This window comes from Garra rufa, unplaced genomic scaffold (genome assembly GCF_049309525.1).
Source record: "Garra rufa unplaced genomic scaffold, GarRuf1.0 hap1_unplaced_002, whole genome shotgun sequence".
Lineage (NCBI taxonomy): Eukaryota > Metazoa > Chordata > Actinopteri > Cypriniformes > Cyprinidae > Garra > Garra rufa.
This window is the reverse complement of record NW_027394277.1, coordinates 11,042,053-11,058,400: the sequence shown is the minus strand read 5'-3', so window position 1 is coordinate 11,058,400 and position 16,348 is coordinate 11,042,053. Positions and strand designations below refer to the sequence as shown.

The window sequence follows — 16,348 nt, the reverse complement described above, 5'->3', positions numbered from 1 at the left end:
GTATGGACAAATGAACTGTATTCTTTTAACAGAGTTTACCTAGTTTTATCGTGTTGTTTTAAAGTCTTTTATGTGAACCTTGTAAATACACCAAATCTATTTGAACTAATCTTCTTTTATGTCTCATTCTTTTAACCACTAGTCATCTCTCACAGTTAAATCTGACCCCATTTTAGTCTTGTAACTCGGCTGATAAGGCCGATTGTTACACTTGGATTGGAGACCGCCAGGAAATACCAGGTGCTGTAAGCTTTTGCCTTTTCTTCACTATTTATATAATATGCTGGCTTTTACGGAGGCTGATCTTTAAATAGCCCACTTTTTGGAGCAGCCATCGCTTATGGCCATACCGCGCTGAGAGCGCCCGATCTCGTCTGATCTCGGAAGCTAAGCAGCGTCGGGCCTGGTTAGTACTTGGGTGGGAGACCGCCTGGCAATACCAGGTGCTGTAAGCTTTTGCCTTTTCTTCACTATTTATATAATATGCTGGCTTTTACGGAGGCTGATCTTTAAATAGCCCACTTTTTGGAGCAACCCTCGCTTACGGCCATACCGCGCTGAGAGCGCCCGATCTCGTCTGATCTCGGAAGCTAAGCCGCGTGGGGCCTGGTTAGTACTTGGATGGGAGACCGCCTGGGAATACCAGGTGCTGTAAGCTTTTGCCTTTTCTTCACTATTTATATAATATGCTGGCTTTTAGAAAGACGTGTTTTAGCGCTCTATTTATTACAATCATTTAAATGTATTATAGAGTTTTAAGTGTTTTACATGTTTTTTAGGCCATTTTATTACTCTTAACATTTTAAGTGTATGTGTCTTTCATAAATGGATGGTTGGCCTGTTATGTGACTAGACACATGACAGGAAGCAGGAAGTAGAACTGCATAAGAGAGCAGCATTACAAACAACGGACAGTCACCAAACTGTTGGATTGAGGAGTTGCTAATCTTAGAGCTCACCTTTCCATTCACCACCTGCAAACTTTGGATTAAACTTTCTGTTGATTGTACATGCACTGGTGGACACTCACGTTGGACTTATCAACACACTGGGATTCTTGGACTGTTTTAGGGTTTGGACAAATGAACTGTATTCTTTTAACAGAGTTTACCTAGTTTTATCGTGTTGTTTTAAAGTCTTTTATGTGAACCTTGTAAATACACCAAATCTATTTGAACCAATCTTCTTTTGTCTCATTCTTTTAACCACTAGTCATCTCTCACAGTTAAATCTGACCCCATTTTAGTCTTGTAACTCGGCTGATAAGGCCGATTGTTACACTTGGATGGGAGACCGCCAGGGAGTACCAGGTGCTGTAATCAGCCGAGTTACAAGACTAAAATGGGGTCAGATTTAACTGTGAGAGATGACTAGTGGTTAAAAGAAAGAGACATAAAAGAAGATTGGTTCAAATAGATTTCAGGTGCTGTAAGCTTTTGCCTTTTCTTCACTATTTATATAATATGCTGGTTTTTAGAAAGACGTGTTTTACCGCTCTATTTATTACAATCATTTAAATGTATTATAGAGTTTTAAGTGTTTTACATGTTTTTTAGGCCATTTTATTACTCTTAACATTTTAAGTGTATGTGTCTTTCATAAATGGATGGTTGGCCTGTCATGTGACTAGACACATGACAGGAAGCAGGAAGTAGAACTGCATAAGAGAGCAGCATTACAAACAGTCACCAAACTGTTGGATTGAGGAGTTGCTAATCTTAGAGCTCACCTTTCCATTCACCACCTGCAAACTTTGGATTAAACTTTCTGTTGATTGTACATGCACTGGTGGACACTCACGTTGGACTTATCAACACACTGGGATTCTTGGACTGTTTTAGGGTTTGGACAAATGAACTGTATTCTTTTAACAGAGTTTACCTAGTTTTATCGTGTTGTTTTAAAGTCTTTTATGTGAACCTTGTAAATACACCAAATCTATTTGAACCAATCTTCTTTTGTCTCATTCTTTTAACCACTAGTCATCTCTCACAGTTAAATCTGACCCCATTTTAGTCTTGTAACTCGGCTGATAAGGCCGATTGTTACACTTGGATTGGAGACCGCCAGGAAATACCAGGTGCTGTAAGCTTTTGCCTTTTCTTCACTATTTATATAATATGCTGGCTTTTACGGAGGCTGATCTTTAAATAGCCCACTTTTTGGAGCAGCCATCGCTTATGGCCATACCGCGCTGAGAGCGCCCGATCTCGTCTGATCTCGGAAGCTAAGCCGCGTGGGGCCTGGTTAGTACTTGGATGGGAGACCGCCTGGGAATACCAGGTGCTGTAAGCTTTTGCCTTTTCTTCACTATTTATATAATATGCTGGCTTTTAGAAAGACGTGTTTTAGCGCTCTATTTATTACAATCATTTAAATGTATTATAGAGTTTTAAGTGTTTTACATGTTTTTTAGGCCATTTTATTACTCTTAACATTTTAAGTGTATGTGTCTTTCATAAATGGATGGTTGGCCTGTTATGTGACTAGACACATGACAGGAAGCAGGAAGTAGAACTGCATAAGAGAGCAGCATTACAAACAACGGACAGTCACCAAACTGTTGGATTGAGGAGTTGCTAATCTTAGAGCTCACCTTTCCATTCACCACCTGCAAACTTTGGATTAAACTTTCTGTTGATTGTACATGCACTGGTGGACACTCACGTTGGACTTATCAACACACTGGGATTCTTGGACTGTTTTAGGGTATGGACAAATGAACTGTATTCTTTTAACAGAGTTTACCTAGTTTTATCGTGTTGTTTTAAAGTCTTTTATGTGAACCTTGTAAATACACCAAATCTATTTAAACCAATCTTCTTTTATGTCTCATTCTTTTAACCACTAGTCATCTCTCACAGTTAAATCTGATCCCATTTTAGTCTTGTAACTCGGCTGATAAGGCCGATTGTTACACTTGGATGGGAGACCGCCAGGGAGTACCAGGTGCTGTAATCAGCCGAGTTACAAGACTAAAATGGGGTCAGATTTAACTGTGAGAGATGACTAGTGGTTAAAAGAAAGAGACATAAAAGAAGATTGGTTCAAATAGATTTCAGGTGCTGTAAGCTTTTGCCTTTTCTTCACTATTTATATAATATGCTGGTTTTTAGAAAGACGTGTTTTACCGCTCTATTTATTACAATCATTTAAATGTATTATAGAGTTTTAAGTGTTTTACATGTTTTTTAGGCCATTTTATTACTCTTAACATTTTAAGTGTATGTGTCTTTCATAAATGGATGGTTGGCCTGTCATGTGACTAGACACATGACAGGAAGCAGGAAGTAGAACTGCATAAGAGAGCAGCATTACAAACAACGGACAGTCACCAAACTGTTGGATTGAGGAGTTGCTAATCTTAGAGCTCACCTTTCCATTCACCACCTGCAAACTTTGGATTAAACTTTCTGTTGATTGTACATGCACTGGTGGACACTCACGTTGGACTTATCAACACACTGGGATTCTTGGACTGTTTTAGGGTTTGGACAAATGAACTGTATTCTTTTAACAGAGTTTACCTAGTTTTATCGTGTTGTTTTAAAGTCTTTTATGTGAACCTTGTAAATACACCAAATCTATTTGAACCAATCTTCTTTTGTCTCATTCTTTTAACCACTAGTCATCTCTCACAGTTAAATCTGACCCCATTTTAGTCTTGTAACTCGGCTGATAAGGCCGATTGTTACACTTGGATTGGAGACCGCCAGGAAATACCAGGTGCTGTAAGCTTTTGCCTTTTCTTCACTATTTATATAATATGCTGGCTTTTACGGAGGCTGATCTTTAAATAGCCCACTTTTTGGAGCAGCCATCGCTTATGGCCATACCGCGCTGAGAGCGCCCGATCTCGTCTGATCTCGGAAGCTAAGCAGCGTCGGGCCTGGTTAGTACTTGGGTGGGAGACCGCCTGGCAATACCAGGTGCTGTAAGCTTTTGCCTTTTCTTCACTATTTATATAATATGCTGGCTTTTACGGAGGCTGATCTTTAAATAGCCCACTTTTTGGAGCAACCCTCGCTTACGGCCATACCGCCACCTGAGGGCGCTACTGAGCAGTTCAGGAAGTGACGTGGCAGCATTAGGAAGCAGTTGGTGAGAGAGGCTCACCTTATTTTTTGTTTTGTTTAGTGGGTTTTGTTAATTAAGATTTTTTATTTTTGAGTGAGTTTTTGTTAGTTTTCACACTTCCCAGCAGCAGTTTGCTGTCTGGGGAGTAGTTTTTTTTTTTTTTTTTCTCTTCACGCACTTTTTACAATGGATGGATTACCAGCTAACGGTACGGATATGACAGGAGAAAGACGAGAGTTACTGAACAAAGGAATGGATAAAGGACAACAAGTTGGACATCTACGTATGGATTATAATAAGAGGATTTACTCGAAAGAGGCTACAGTGATAGTGGATTTGACAGAACTGAGAGATGCGAGGGCTGAAGATATAATTAAAGCAGTGAACGGAAAAGTTGGAGGGGGGAAGATACTGGCAGTGAGACCCAGACATGGAAAGGAGTATGAAATCACACTGACGAATACGGATGTATGCGAGGACTTGGAGGATTTTTTGATGATAAAAGGAAAACTGTGTGAGATAAGGAAATTACAAACAAGAGAGTATGTTGTTTCTTTCATACATTTGCCCGCCTACATTGCTGATTCTGATATTTTGGAAAAATTACATAATTGGGGAGTGACACCTGCATCTGAAATCAAAAGAAGAATGTATCCGGGCACCGATATAGCAGACGGTACAAGGTACCTAAGGGTGAAATTCCCAAAAGAAGTCATATCCTTGCCATACAGCACAAAATTTGACACGGAGGAAGGATCGCAGTACTTCCGGATTATGCATGATCGGCAGGTTAAAACCTGTCGATTGTGCATGAATCCTGGACACGTGTTCAAAAACTGCCCAGAGTTCAAGTGCTATCAGTGCGATGAACAGGGGCATTTCGCAAGGGACTGTGATGCGGTGAAGTGCCCGGAGTGCAGAAAAGTGATGGCAAGATGTGAGTGTTGGATAGCAGATTTGGATGGAACGCAAAATACAGATTTGGAAGATGTGGGTGGGCAAATGGTGGAAGAGACGGAACTTGGAAATGCTGGAGAGACTGCAAAAGAAAATGAAGGGAATAAAAAGACCAATGAGAAGAATCAGGAGATGGAAGAGGATGGACAAGAAGCAGCAATGGACGAAGGAATATGGACACCACTGAATATATCACAAGGAGCACTGGAAGAAATGGAGGAACAACATGCAAAAGGTAACGAGGAAGAAAAGAAAGAGAGAACTGAGGAGAAGAAAGAAGGGGAGAAAATGGACTTCAGAATGGATAGAAGAGAGACTATAAGAAGACGGATCACTAAGGTAATACCAAATCTAGAAGTTGCTAAGAAGAAGAGACTTGAGAAAAAAAAAGAACAGAGTAAAGAAAAAACTTTATGGGAAAATAGATTTCAAGCATTAATGGAGGAGGAGGAGGGAGAATAGAAAAAAAATGTTTGGTTTTTGTGATTTATTTTTCAATGTATGTTTTTTTATGTTTTTAAAAATTGTGTCATGGAATGCTAGGGGTTTGCTGAATATGGAGAAATTTGAAAAGATGAAGGTTTTATGTAAAAATACAGATGTCATTGTGTTGCAGGAAACAAATTGGAAAAATGAAAGTGTTAAAAGGTTTGAAACAAAATGGGATGGAAATATATATTTTAATAATGGAAATGATAAAGTAGGTTGTGGGGTTGCAGTTCTAATTAAAAGAGGAGTATGTGAAAAAGAACAAGTAATATTGGATGATGGAGTGGGAAAAAGTATGGCGGTGAAAATAGAAAAAGGAAAAGAGTTTTTTATTATCTATAATATTCATGCACCAAATGAAGAAAAGGGAAAAGTAGATTTTTTTAAAAAAGTGAATATTAATTTAAAAACATGGCAGAATGTTATTTTAATGGGTGATTTCAATACTGTCTTTACAGAATTGGATTTGGCAAGTGAAATGGTTTTTAAGACAGACAAAGGGAGAGAGGAATTGGTGAAAATAATGAAGGAATGTAATCTAATAGATATATGGAGGGAAAGAAATAGGAAAAAGAGAAAATTTTCAAGAGTGCAAGTGGTAATGAATAAGATAAAACAAAGTAGAATTGATTACGTTTTATGTAAGGAGGAAATGGAGGGAAATATCCTAAATGTATTTTATAAGGAAGTAGGGTATAGTGATCATTTTCTTTTATGTATGACTTTAGATTGTGTAAGAGTGGAGAGAGGATCAGGAGTGTGGGTCTTAAATGCAACAATTTTAAAAGAAGAATCTTACAAAGAAAGAATTAAACAACTATTAGAAGTTAGTAAATTAAATAAGATTTACGCAGAAGAGAAAAGAATATGGTGGGATAACGTGAAATTGGATATAAAGAGTTTATCAATACAATTTTGTAAATTGTTAAAAAAAGCTAACATCAGAAAGGAAACTGAGATAAGAAAAGAGATAGATAAAGAAGAAAAAAGACAGGAGCAAAATCTAAATGAAGAAGACATAGGTAAAATCTTAATTTTACGAGAAAAATTAAGGGAAATTGAAGATGAAAAATGTAAGGGGGCGATCATTAGAAGTAAAGCAAAATATGTTGTGGAGGGGGAAAGATGCACAAAATTTTTTTTTGATTTAGAAAAAAATAGACAAAGAGCAGATTTAATGAAGGAGGTGTTAGATAAAAATGGAGACATAAAGCAAGGAACAAAAGAGATTTTATTGGTAATTAAGAATTTTTATGAAGACATGTTTAAGAGACAAGGGGTTGATAAAATAGAAGAAGATTTCTTTTTAAATCAAATAAAAGTAAAGGTCTCTACGGAAGATAAGGTTTTATGTGATGATGAGATAACAGAAGAGGAAATTGACACAGCAATAAAGCAGTTAACGTTGGGAAAGAGCCCAGGTATAGATGGGTTAACAAACGAGTTTTATAAGAATTTTAGAGAAATATTAGTCCCAATTTTAAAAGAAGTATATGATGAGATTTTTAAAAAAGAGGAGTTAAGTGAAAGAATGAAGATAGGAATGATTAAAATGATTTATAAAAAAAGAGGAAATCCTAATGATCTTAAGAATTACAGGCCTTTAACAATGCTAAATACAGATTTCAAAATTTTAGCAAAGGTGTTAGCAAATAGATTAAGGACAGTTTTACCTAAAATCATAAGTACTACCCAGGCATATGGAATACAAGATAAAGATATTCTAGATATTGTTCAAAGTATAAGAGACACAATGTTTTATATGAAGGAAAAAAATAAGAAGGGATATTTAATAAGTTTGGATTTAGAAAAAGCCTTTGATAGAGTGGAGCATGGATATTTACTAAATGTTATCAAAGAATTTGGATTTGGGAAAAATTTTAGAAAGTGGATTATGATCTTTTATTCTAATATTTTTACGTGTATTAAATGCAATGGGTTTTTATCAGAATGTTTTCAACTAACAAGGTCTATAAGGCAAGGATGTCCTTTATCTGCTTTACTTTATTCACTAGTAGCAGAACCTTTGGGATTAGCAATAAAAGCAGATACAGAGATAAAGGGTATTAGAATAGAGGGAAGTAATATACAGGAGCCAATCTACCAATACGCAGATGACACAACATTGTTGGTTGAAGACATTCAAAGTGTTGTTAAGGCAATGGGGATTGTGGAGAAATATTGTAAAGGGTCTGGAGCTAAGGTCAATATTGAAAAGAGCTTGTGTATGAGAATTGGGAATGTGGAAACATTACCTCAGCACATGCATTTTAAAGAAGAAGGAGAACATATAAAACTTTTAGGAATTTGGATGGGTATGGATTTTAATAAAGCTGATGTTTTTAATTGGGAGGGAGCATTAAAAGGAATGGAACAAATATTGAGATTTTGGAAATTAAGAAATTTAACATTAAAGGGAAAGGTATTAGTGATAAATGCTTTAATGCTTTCTAAGATTTGGTATGTGCTGAGTGTAACTCCATTGCCTTATGAGTTTTTTAAAAGAATAAAAGAAAGTGTTTTAAATTTTTTATGGGGAAAGGGAAGAGCAAAAATTGCATATGATACGCTTATTGGTGGAACTGATGTAGGAGGACTAGGGCTATTAGATCCAATGTTAAGAATGAAAACATTAAGAGTTAAATTGGTGAAAAGGTTTATGGATGTTAAGAGAAAGGCAATGTGGAAAAATGTAATGGAATATTTTTTAAAGAAATTTAGTAATTTTAGCATGGGATGGAACGCACTGTGGATGAAGACAAAAAAATATATGTTAATGGGTCTACCAAATTTTTATAAAGAAGTTTTAGAAACCTGGTCATCTTTCTTAGATAAAGTATTAATTTTACCAAAAGGAAGAATGCAACTGTTAGAACAACCTCTGTTTTTAAACTCGAATGTTACAAATGAAGGGAATGTAATTTACTATAAGAAATGGTGGGATGGAGGAGTAAGACAAGTCAAAGACATTTTATATGAAGTAATAAATGGTTATCTTCCAGTACAAGCAATTATGGATGCAATTTTTGAAATAGAAAGGAATGTGACAAAAGGAACACTGATAAAACAGTTTGATGAATTAAAGAAAGCAATACCAAAAGGATGGGTGGAAAGGATTGAAAAAAATGAAAAGGATGAGAATGAAGGCATGCCTGAGCTATATTTAAAAAAGACAAATGGTGAAAATAAGTGTTTTTTTGAATGTAAAGTAAAAGATTTTTATTTGGTTTTTAGGGAAAGGGCTTTTGCTAAACCTGTGGCAAACAGCTATTGGAAAGAAAGATATGATGTAGATGAAATAGATATTTGGAAAAATGTGGGAATGAAATATATGGATCCAATTTTAGAAGATTTTAATTTCTTATTAAGACATAATGGTATTTTAACAGAAATGAGGTTGTGTAAAATTGGGATAGAAAAAGATGCAAGGTGTAAGGTATGCATGAAAAGTGATGAAGGTCTATTACATCTATTTTTTTATTGTGAAGAATTGGATGATTTTATGGGAAGAATGAAAAAAATTGTAAAATCCATGCTGAAAGAAAAATATAATGAGAATATGACACAAAATGCTTGGGAAAAAATGGTTTTATTTGGGTACAATGGTAAAGGTTGTAATGTGAATGTCTTTACTTTATTGACAACAATTGCAAAGAATGTAATATGGCTAAGAAGAAATGTATCAAAATATGAAAAAAGGAAAGTTGATGTATGGGTTTTGTTTAAAAACAAAATTGAAAACTCTGTGAATTTAATATGGAAATATTTTCTAATGAGTGACAGAGAGGATGATTTTATTGAAACGTTTGTAAAAGGAAACACATTGGTAGAGTATTCAGAAAATAGTTTGCAATGGAAATGGCAGAAATATGAATGAATTAATGTACATGTCTGCATATGTAAAAAATGTGAAATGTATTTTGTACTTTTTGTGATGTAATATGTTTTTTTAAATAAAAAAATAATAATAAAAAAAAAAAAAAAAAAAAAAAAAAGAGCGCCCGATCTCGTCTGATCTCGGAAGCTAAGCAGCGTCGGGCCTGGTTAGTACTTGGGTGGGAGACCGCCTGGCAATACCAGGTGCTGTAAGCTTTTGCCTTTTCTTCACTATTTATATAATATGCTGGCTTTTACGGAGGCTGATCTTTAAATAGCCCACTTTTTGGAGCAATCCTCGCTTACGGCCATACCGCGCTGAGAGCGCCCGATCTCGTCTGATCTCGGAAGCTAAGCCGCGTGGGGCCTGGTTAGTACTTGGATGGGAGACCTCCTGGGAATACCAGGTGCTGTAAGCTTTTGCCTTTTCTTTACTATTTATATAATATGCTGGCTTTTACGGAGGCTGATCTTTAAATAGCCCACTTTTTGGAGCAATCCTCGCTTACGGCCATACCGCGCTGAGAGCGCCCGATCTCGTCTGATCTCGGAAGCTAAGCCGCGTCGGGCCTGGTTAGTACTTGGATGGGAGACCTCCTGGGAATACCAGGTGCTGTAAGCTTTTGCCTTTTCTTTACTATTTATATAATATGCTGGCTTTTACGGAGGCTGATCTTTAAATAGCCCACTTTTTGGAGCAATCCTCGCTTACGGCCATACCGCGCTGAGAGCGCCCGATCTTGTCTGATCTCGGAAGCTAAGCCGCGTCGGGCCTGTTTAGTACTTGGATGGGAGACCGCCTGGGAATACCAGGTGCTGTAAGCTTTTGCCTTTTCTTCACTATTTATATAATATGCTGGCTTTTAGAAAGACGTGTTTTAGCGCTCTATTTATTACAATCATTTAAATGTATTATGGAGTTTTAAGTGTTTTACATGTTTTTTAGGCCATTTTATTACTCTTAACATTTTAAGTGTATGTGTCTTTCATAAATGGATGGTTAGCCTGTCATGTGACTAGACACATGACAGGAAGCAGGAAGTAGAACTGCATAAGAGAGCAGCATTACAAACAACGGACAGTCACCAAACTGTTGGATTGAGGAGTTGCTAATCTTAGAGCTCACCTTTCCATTCACCACCTGCAAACTTTGGATTAAACTTTCTGTTGATTGTACATGCACTGGTGGACACTCACGTTGGACTTATCAACACACTGGGATTCTTGGACTGTTTTAGGGTATGGACAAATGAACTGTATTCTTTTAACAGAGTTTACCTAGTTTTATCGTGTTGTTTTAAAGTCTTTTATGTGAACCTTGTAAATACACCAAATCAATTTGAACCAATCTTCTTTTGTCTCATTCTTTTAACCACTAGTCATCTCTCACAGTTAAATCTGACCCCATTTTAGTCTTGTAACTCGGCTGATAATGCCGATTGTTACACTTGGATGGGAGACCGCCAGGGAGTACCAGGTGCTGTAATCAGCCGAGTTACAAGACTAAAATTGGGTCAGATTTAACTGTGAGAGATGACTAGTGGTTAAAAGAAAGAGACATAAAAGAAGATTGGTTCAAATAGATTTCAGGTGCTGTAAGCTTTTGCCTTTTCTTCACTATTTATATAATATGCTGGTTTTTAGAAAGACGTGTTTTACCGCTCTATTTATTACAATCATTTAAATGTATTATAGAGTTTTAAGTGTTTTACATGTTTTTTAGGCCATTTTATTACTCTTAACATTTTAAGTGTATGTGTCTTACATAAATGGATGGTTGGCCTGTCATGTGACCAGACACATGACAGGAAGCAGGAAGTAGAACTGCATAAGAGAGCAGCATTCCAAACAAAGGACAGTCACCAAACTGTTGGATTGAGGAGTTGCTAATCTTAGAGCTCACCTTTCCATTCACCACCTGCAAACTTTGGATTAAACTTTCTGTGGATTGTACATGCACTGGTGGACACTCACGTTGGACTTATCAACACACTGGGATTCTTGGACTGTTTTAAGGTATGGACAAATGAACTGTATTCTTTTAACAGAGTTTACCTAGTTTTATCGTGTTGTTTTAAAGTCTTTTATGTGAACCTTGTAAATACACCAAATCTATTTGAACTAATCTTCTTTTATGTCTCATTCTTTTAACCACTTGTCATCTCTCACAGTTAAATCTGACCCCATTTTAGTCTTGTAACTCAGCTGATAAGGCCGATTGTTACACTTGGATGGGAGACCGCCAGGAAATACCAGGTGCTGTAAGCTTTTGCCTTTTCTTCACTATTTATATAATATGCTGGCTTTTACGGAGGCTGATCTTTAAATAGCCCACTTTTTAGAGCAATCCTCGCTTACGGCCATACCGCGCTGAGAGCGCCCGATCTCGTCTGATCTCGGAAGCTAAGCCGCGTCGGGCATGTTTAGTACTTGGATGGGAGACCGCCTGGGAATACCAGGTGCTGTAAGCTTATGCCTTTTCTTCACTATTTATATAATATGCTGGCTTTTAGAAAGACGTGTTTTACCGCTCTATTTATTACAATCATTTAAATGTATTATAGAGTTTTAAGTGTTTGACATGTTTTTTAGGCCATTTTATTACTCTTAACATTTTAAGTGTATGTGTCTTTCATAAATGGATGGTTGGCCTGTCATGTGACTAGACACATGACAGGAAGCAGGAAGTAGAACTGCATAAGAGAGCAGCATTACAAACAACGGACAGTCACCAAACTGTTGGATTGAGGAGTTGCTAATCTTAGAGCTCACCTTTCCATTCACCACCTGGAAACTTTGGATTAAACTTTCTGTGGATTGTACATCCACTGGTGGACACTCACGTTGGACTTATCAACACACTGGGATTCTTGGACTGTTTTAGGGTATGGACAAATTAACTGTATTCTTTTAACAGAGTTTACCTAGTTTTATCGTGTTGTTTTAAAGTCTTTTATGTGAACCTTGTAAATACACCAAATCTATTTGAACCAATCTTCTTTTATGTCTCATTCTTTTAACCACTTGTCATCTCTCACAGTTAAATCTGACCCCATTTTAGTCTTGTAACTCGGCTGATAAGGCCGATTGTTACACTTGGATGGGAGACCGCCAGGAAATACCAGGTGCTGTAAGCTTTTGCCTTTTCTTCACTATTTATATAATATGCTGGCTTTTACGGAGGCTGATCTTTAAATAGCCCACTTTTTGGAGCAGCCATCGCTTATGGCCATACCGCGCTGAGAGCGCCCGATGTCGTCTGATCTCGGAAGCTAAGCAGCGTCGGGCCTGGTTAGTACTTGGGTGGGAGACCGCCTGGGAATACCAGGTGCTATAAGCTTTTGCCTTTTCTTCACTATTTATATAATATGCTGGCTTTTACGGAGGCTGATCTTTAAATAGCCCACTTTTTGGAGCAACCCTCTCTTACGGCCATACCGCGCTGAGAGCGCCCGATCTCGTCTGATCTCGGAAGCTAAGCAGCGTCGGGCCTGGTTAGTACTTGGATGGGAGACCGCCTGTGAATACCAGGTGCTGTAAGCTTTTGCCTTTTCTTCACTATTTATATAATATGCTGGCTTTTACGGAGGCTGATCTTTAAATAGCCCACTTTTTGGAGCAGCCATCGCTTATGGCCATACCGCGCTGAGAGCGCCCGATCTCGTCTGATCTCGGAAGCTAAGCAGCGTCGGGCCTGGTTAGTACTTGGGTGGGAGACCGCCTGGGAATACCAGGTGCTGTAAGCTTTTGCCTTTTCTTCACTATTTATATAATATGCTGGCTTTTACGGAGGCTGATCTTTAAATAGCCCACTTTTTGGAGCAATCCTCTCTTACGGCCATACCGCGCTGAGAGCGCCCGATCTCGTCTGATCTCGGAAGCTAAGCCGCGTCGGGCCTGTTTAGTACTTGGATGGGAGACCGCCTGGGAATACCAGGTGCTGTAAGCTTTTGCCTTTTCTTCACTATTTATATAATATGCTGGCTTTTAGAAAGACGCGTTTTAGCGCTCTATTTATTACAATCATTTAAATGTATTATAGAGTTTTAAGTGTTTTACATGTTTTTTAGGCCATTTTATTACTCTTAACATTTCAAGTGTATGTGTCTTTCATAAATGGATGGTTGGCCTGTCATGTGACTAGACACATGACAGGAAGCAGGAAGTAGAACTGCATAAGAGAGCAGCATTACAAACAACGGACAGTCACCAAACTGTTGGATTGAGGAGTTGCTAATCTTAGAGCTCACCTTTCCATTCACCACCTGCAAACTTTGGATTAAACTTTCTGTTGATTGTACATGCACTGGTGGACACTCACGTTGGACTTATCAACACACTGGGATTCTTGGACTGTTTTAGGGTATGGACAAATGAACTGTATTCTTTTAACAGAGTTTACCTAGTTTTATCGTGTTGTTTTAAAGTCTTTTATGTGAACCTTGTAAATACACCAAATCTATTTGAACCAATCTTCTTTTGTCTCATTCTTTTAACCACTAGTCATCTCTCACAGTTAAATCTGACCCCATTTTAGTCTTGTAACTCGGCTGATAAGGCCGATTGTTACACTTGGATGGGAGACCGCCAGGGAGTACCAGGTGCTGTAATCAGCCGAGTTACAAGACTAAAATGGGGTCAGATTTAACTGTGAGAGATGACTAGTGGTTAAAAGAAAGAGACATAAAAGAAGATTGGTTCAAATAGATTTCAGGTGCTGTAAGCTTTTGCCTTTTCTTCACTATTTATATAATATGCTGGTTTTTAGAAAGACGTGTTTTACCGCTCTATTTATTACAATCATTTAAATGTATTATAGAGTTTTAAGTGTTTTACATGTTTTTTAGGCCATTTTATTACTCTTAACATTTTAAGTGTATGTGTCTTTCATAAATGGATGGTTGGCCTGTCATGTGACTAGACACATGACAGGAAGCAGGAAGTAGAACTGCATAAGAGAGCAGCATTACAAACAACGGACAGTCACCAAACTGTTGGATTGAGGAGTTGCTAATCTTAGAGCTCACCTTTCCATTCACCACCTGGAAACTTTGGATTAAGTTATTCCATTTTCCATTTTTCCATTTTTCGATCGTCCAATAAAAATCGCACACCAATCACCGCACGCGTAGTCCTTTTTTGCTCCAATAAGCATATTCCATCCAATCTCCGCTCAGGTATGTCTGGTATATTTTGCTAATGAAAATGTTACATTTTTATATTTTACGAATAGCAAGATTAGCTCTGAAAAATTAGTCTATGATTACCTCATATGTCAGAATTCAGTCAGCTGGATATTTCGATGTTTTATTACCGCAGAAGAACGTTAACTGTAAATAGTTTTATGCTGTTGTTAACCCTCCTACTGTGTGCCTTATTTACAAGTTTTCTCTCTGAAAAACGTAGTTTATTTAATCCGATTGTCATGAGGCTCCATAACTTTGTCCACAACAAACAAAATAAATGTGGATAATGTTGGTGTTTTCTTTAACTTTATACACCTGCTATGGTTCTGGTCAAAAATGACCAGCCATTAGAAGAGAGTGGTATATACAATAAATGTATAAAGTTGAGTTCAGGCACATGCCCATATCATAATCTATGCATTATATATATATTATATATGTATGTATGTATGTATGTATGTATATAAAACATTTATACACGTGTGTGTGTATGTATATATATATATATATTTATATATACAAAGATATATAAATATAAAAGATCTATCATAAAATTAAATATGTATTATTATGAATTTATAATCTGCTGCAATATGGCAGTCATTTTGGACCAGGAACACAAAACTAGCTAACATGAAATGAACATAATAGAAGTGTTAATACTGTGCTGCTGGGCTAAAATGACAGTTAGTGTCATACTGTATGTTCTGTATTGTTTCAGGCAGCGACATGGCTTCAGCTAAGTCACACAAAGGCATGAGCGATGCTGAATGGCTTGCGCGTCTGGAGAGTTTTGCCCGAACAGGAGTTTGGCCATCTAGGCAGGGGAATAGACCTGCTCCCCGACAAAAAAGGTGGCATGAGTTGTGTCAGAAGGTAAGTTATGCAGCTAGATTCATGAGCAAACTAATAAACTCAAATGAAAATACATTGTACTGTTTTAATTTATGTGTATGGATAAGGATTATATACAATGTAAATACAATGTAATATTGCTATAATTATGATTACTTATGGCTGTTTAGAGATACAGAGTCATAAATAGCTGTACTTTATGTTTACAGATAGAAAAGTGCCCTCTGGAGTCACGTGATGCAGGCGGCGAAGGTTGACGTGCTTTAGCGGGCTCCTCTGACTAGCCATATTATTCGCTGAAAATCCTTCATCAATCTCCCTAACGGTAAGAACAGTGAATATATTAAGTCTCTGTTGTTTATGGCAAATTACAATTTGCGACGAAAAGGAAGTAAAACACAACCAATAGACATCACGCCCAGAGTGATCGACCTCAACACGGTAGCAAGTATGGCCGAAGATGTGGAAGGCGAAATATCATTACAGACTTTGTGGAAGGAGATCAAAGCCAGTAAGGAGGACATTAGCAAACAAATTGACAGGATGACCAATGACATTCAGGCTAAATTGACCCGCATCGAAACCTCTATGTCAACATTATCCGAACAGATGGCTGAGGTGGAAACTAGAGTAAGCGCCACGGAGGATGACTTAAGAGACTCGCTCGACAGTTAGTCGTCTGGAGAAAGATGTCTCCTACCTAAAAGATAAAGTGCAAGATCTGGAGAACAGAAGCAGGAGATCTAATATCCGTATTGTTAACCTGCCGGAAAAGTCCGAAGGAGGAAACATGGTCTCGTTTTTGGAACGCATAATCCCTGAGATCCTTGGCGCCGAAAACTTTCCGTCTCCTCCGATAATTGAGAGAGCGCACAGAACGGGAAACATTTCGTCGAACAGAGCGACCC

General features: G+C 37.6%; 12 non-coding genes across 12 annotated transcripts; all 12 read left to right on the top strand.

Moving 5' to 3' along the window:
• Positions 1 to 336: 336 nt before the first annotated feature.
• On the top strand, positions 337 to 455 carry LOC141307409 (5S ribosomal RNA). The gene has a single exon (XR_012346362.1). It is a non-coding gene; the product is annotated as a 5S ribosomal RNA (ribosomal RNA).
• Positions 456 to 539: 84 nt separating this feature from the next.
• LOC141306627 (5S ribosomal RNA) lies at positions 540 to 658 on the top strand. The gene has a single exon (XR_012345586.1). It is a non-coding gene; the product is annotated as a 5S ribosomal RNA (ribosomal RNA).
• Positions 659 to 2,176: 1,518 nt separating this feature from the next.
• Positions 2,177 to 2,295, top strand: LOC141306955 (5S ribosomal RNA). The gene has a single exon (XR_012345911.1). It is a non-coding gene; the product is annotated as a 5S ribosomal RNA (ribosomal RNA).
• A 1,527-nt stretch (positions 2,296 to 3,822) lies between these two features.
• Positions 3,823 to 3,941, top strand: LOC141307408 (5S ribosomal RNA). The gene has a single exon (XR_012346361.1). It is a non-coding gene; the product is annotated as a 5S ribosomal RNA (ribosomal RNA).
• A 5,758-nt stretch (positions 3,942 to 9,699) lies between these two features.
• Positions 9,700 to 9,818, top strand: LOC141306512 (5S ribosomal RNA). Its single transcript, XR_012345470.1, has one exon. It is a non-coding gene; the product is annotated as a 5S ribosomal RNA (ribosomal RNA).
• Positions 9,819 to 9,902: 84 nt separating this feature from the next.
• LOC141305561 (5S ribosomal RNA) lies at positions 9,903 to 10,021 on the top strand. The gene has a single exon (XR_012344525.1). It is a non-coding gene; the product is annotated as a 5S ribosomal RNA (ribosomal RNA).
• Positions 10,022 to 10,105: 84 nt separating this feature from the next.
• LOC141307526 (5S ribosomal RNA) lies at positions 10,106 to 10,224 on the top strand. The gene has a single exon (XR_012346479.1). It is a non-coding gene; the product is annotated as a 5S ribosomal RNA (ribosomal RNA).
• A 1,527-nt stretch (positions 10,225 to 11,751) lies between these two features.
• LOC141307601 (5S ribosomal RNA) lies at positions 11,752 to 11,870 on the top strand. Its single transcript, XR_012346554.1, has one exon. It is a non-coding gene; the product is annotated as a 5S ribosomal RNA (ribosomal RNA).
• A 750-nt stretch (positions 11,871 to 12,620) lies between these two features.
• Positions 12,621 to 12,739, top strand: LOC141307492 (5S ribosomal RNA). Its single transcript, XR_012346445.1, has one exon. It is a non-coding gene; the product is annotated as a 5S ribosomal RNA (ribosomal RNA).
• Positions 12,740 to 12,823: 84 nt separating this feature from the next.
• On the top strand, positions 12,824 to 12,942 carry LOC141306658 (5S ribosomal RNA). Its single transcript, XR_012345615.1, has one exon. It is a non-coding gene; the product is annotated as a 5S ribosomal RNA (ribosomal RNA).
• An 84-nt stretch (positions 12,943 to 13,026) lies between these two features.
• Positions 13,027 to 13,145, top strand: LOC141305453 (5S ribosomal RNA). Its single transcript, XR_012344419.1, has one exon. It is a non-coding gene; the product is annotated as a 5S ribosomal RNA (ribosomal RNA).
• An 84-nt stretch (positions 13,146 to 13,229) lies between these two features.
• LOC141307458 (5S ribosomal RNA) lies at positions 13,230 to 13,348 on the top strand. The gene has a single exon (XR_012346412.1). It is a non-coding gene; the product is annotated as a 5S ribosomal RNA (ribosomal RNA).
• The last annotated feature ends 3,000 nt before the right edge of the window (positions 13,349 to 16,348 follow it).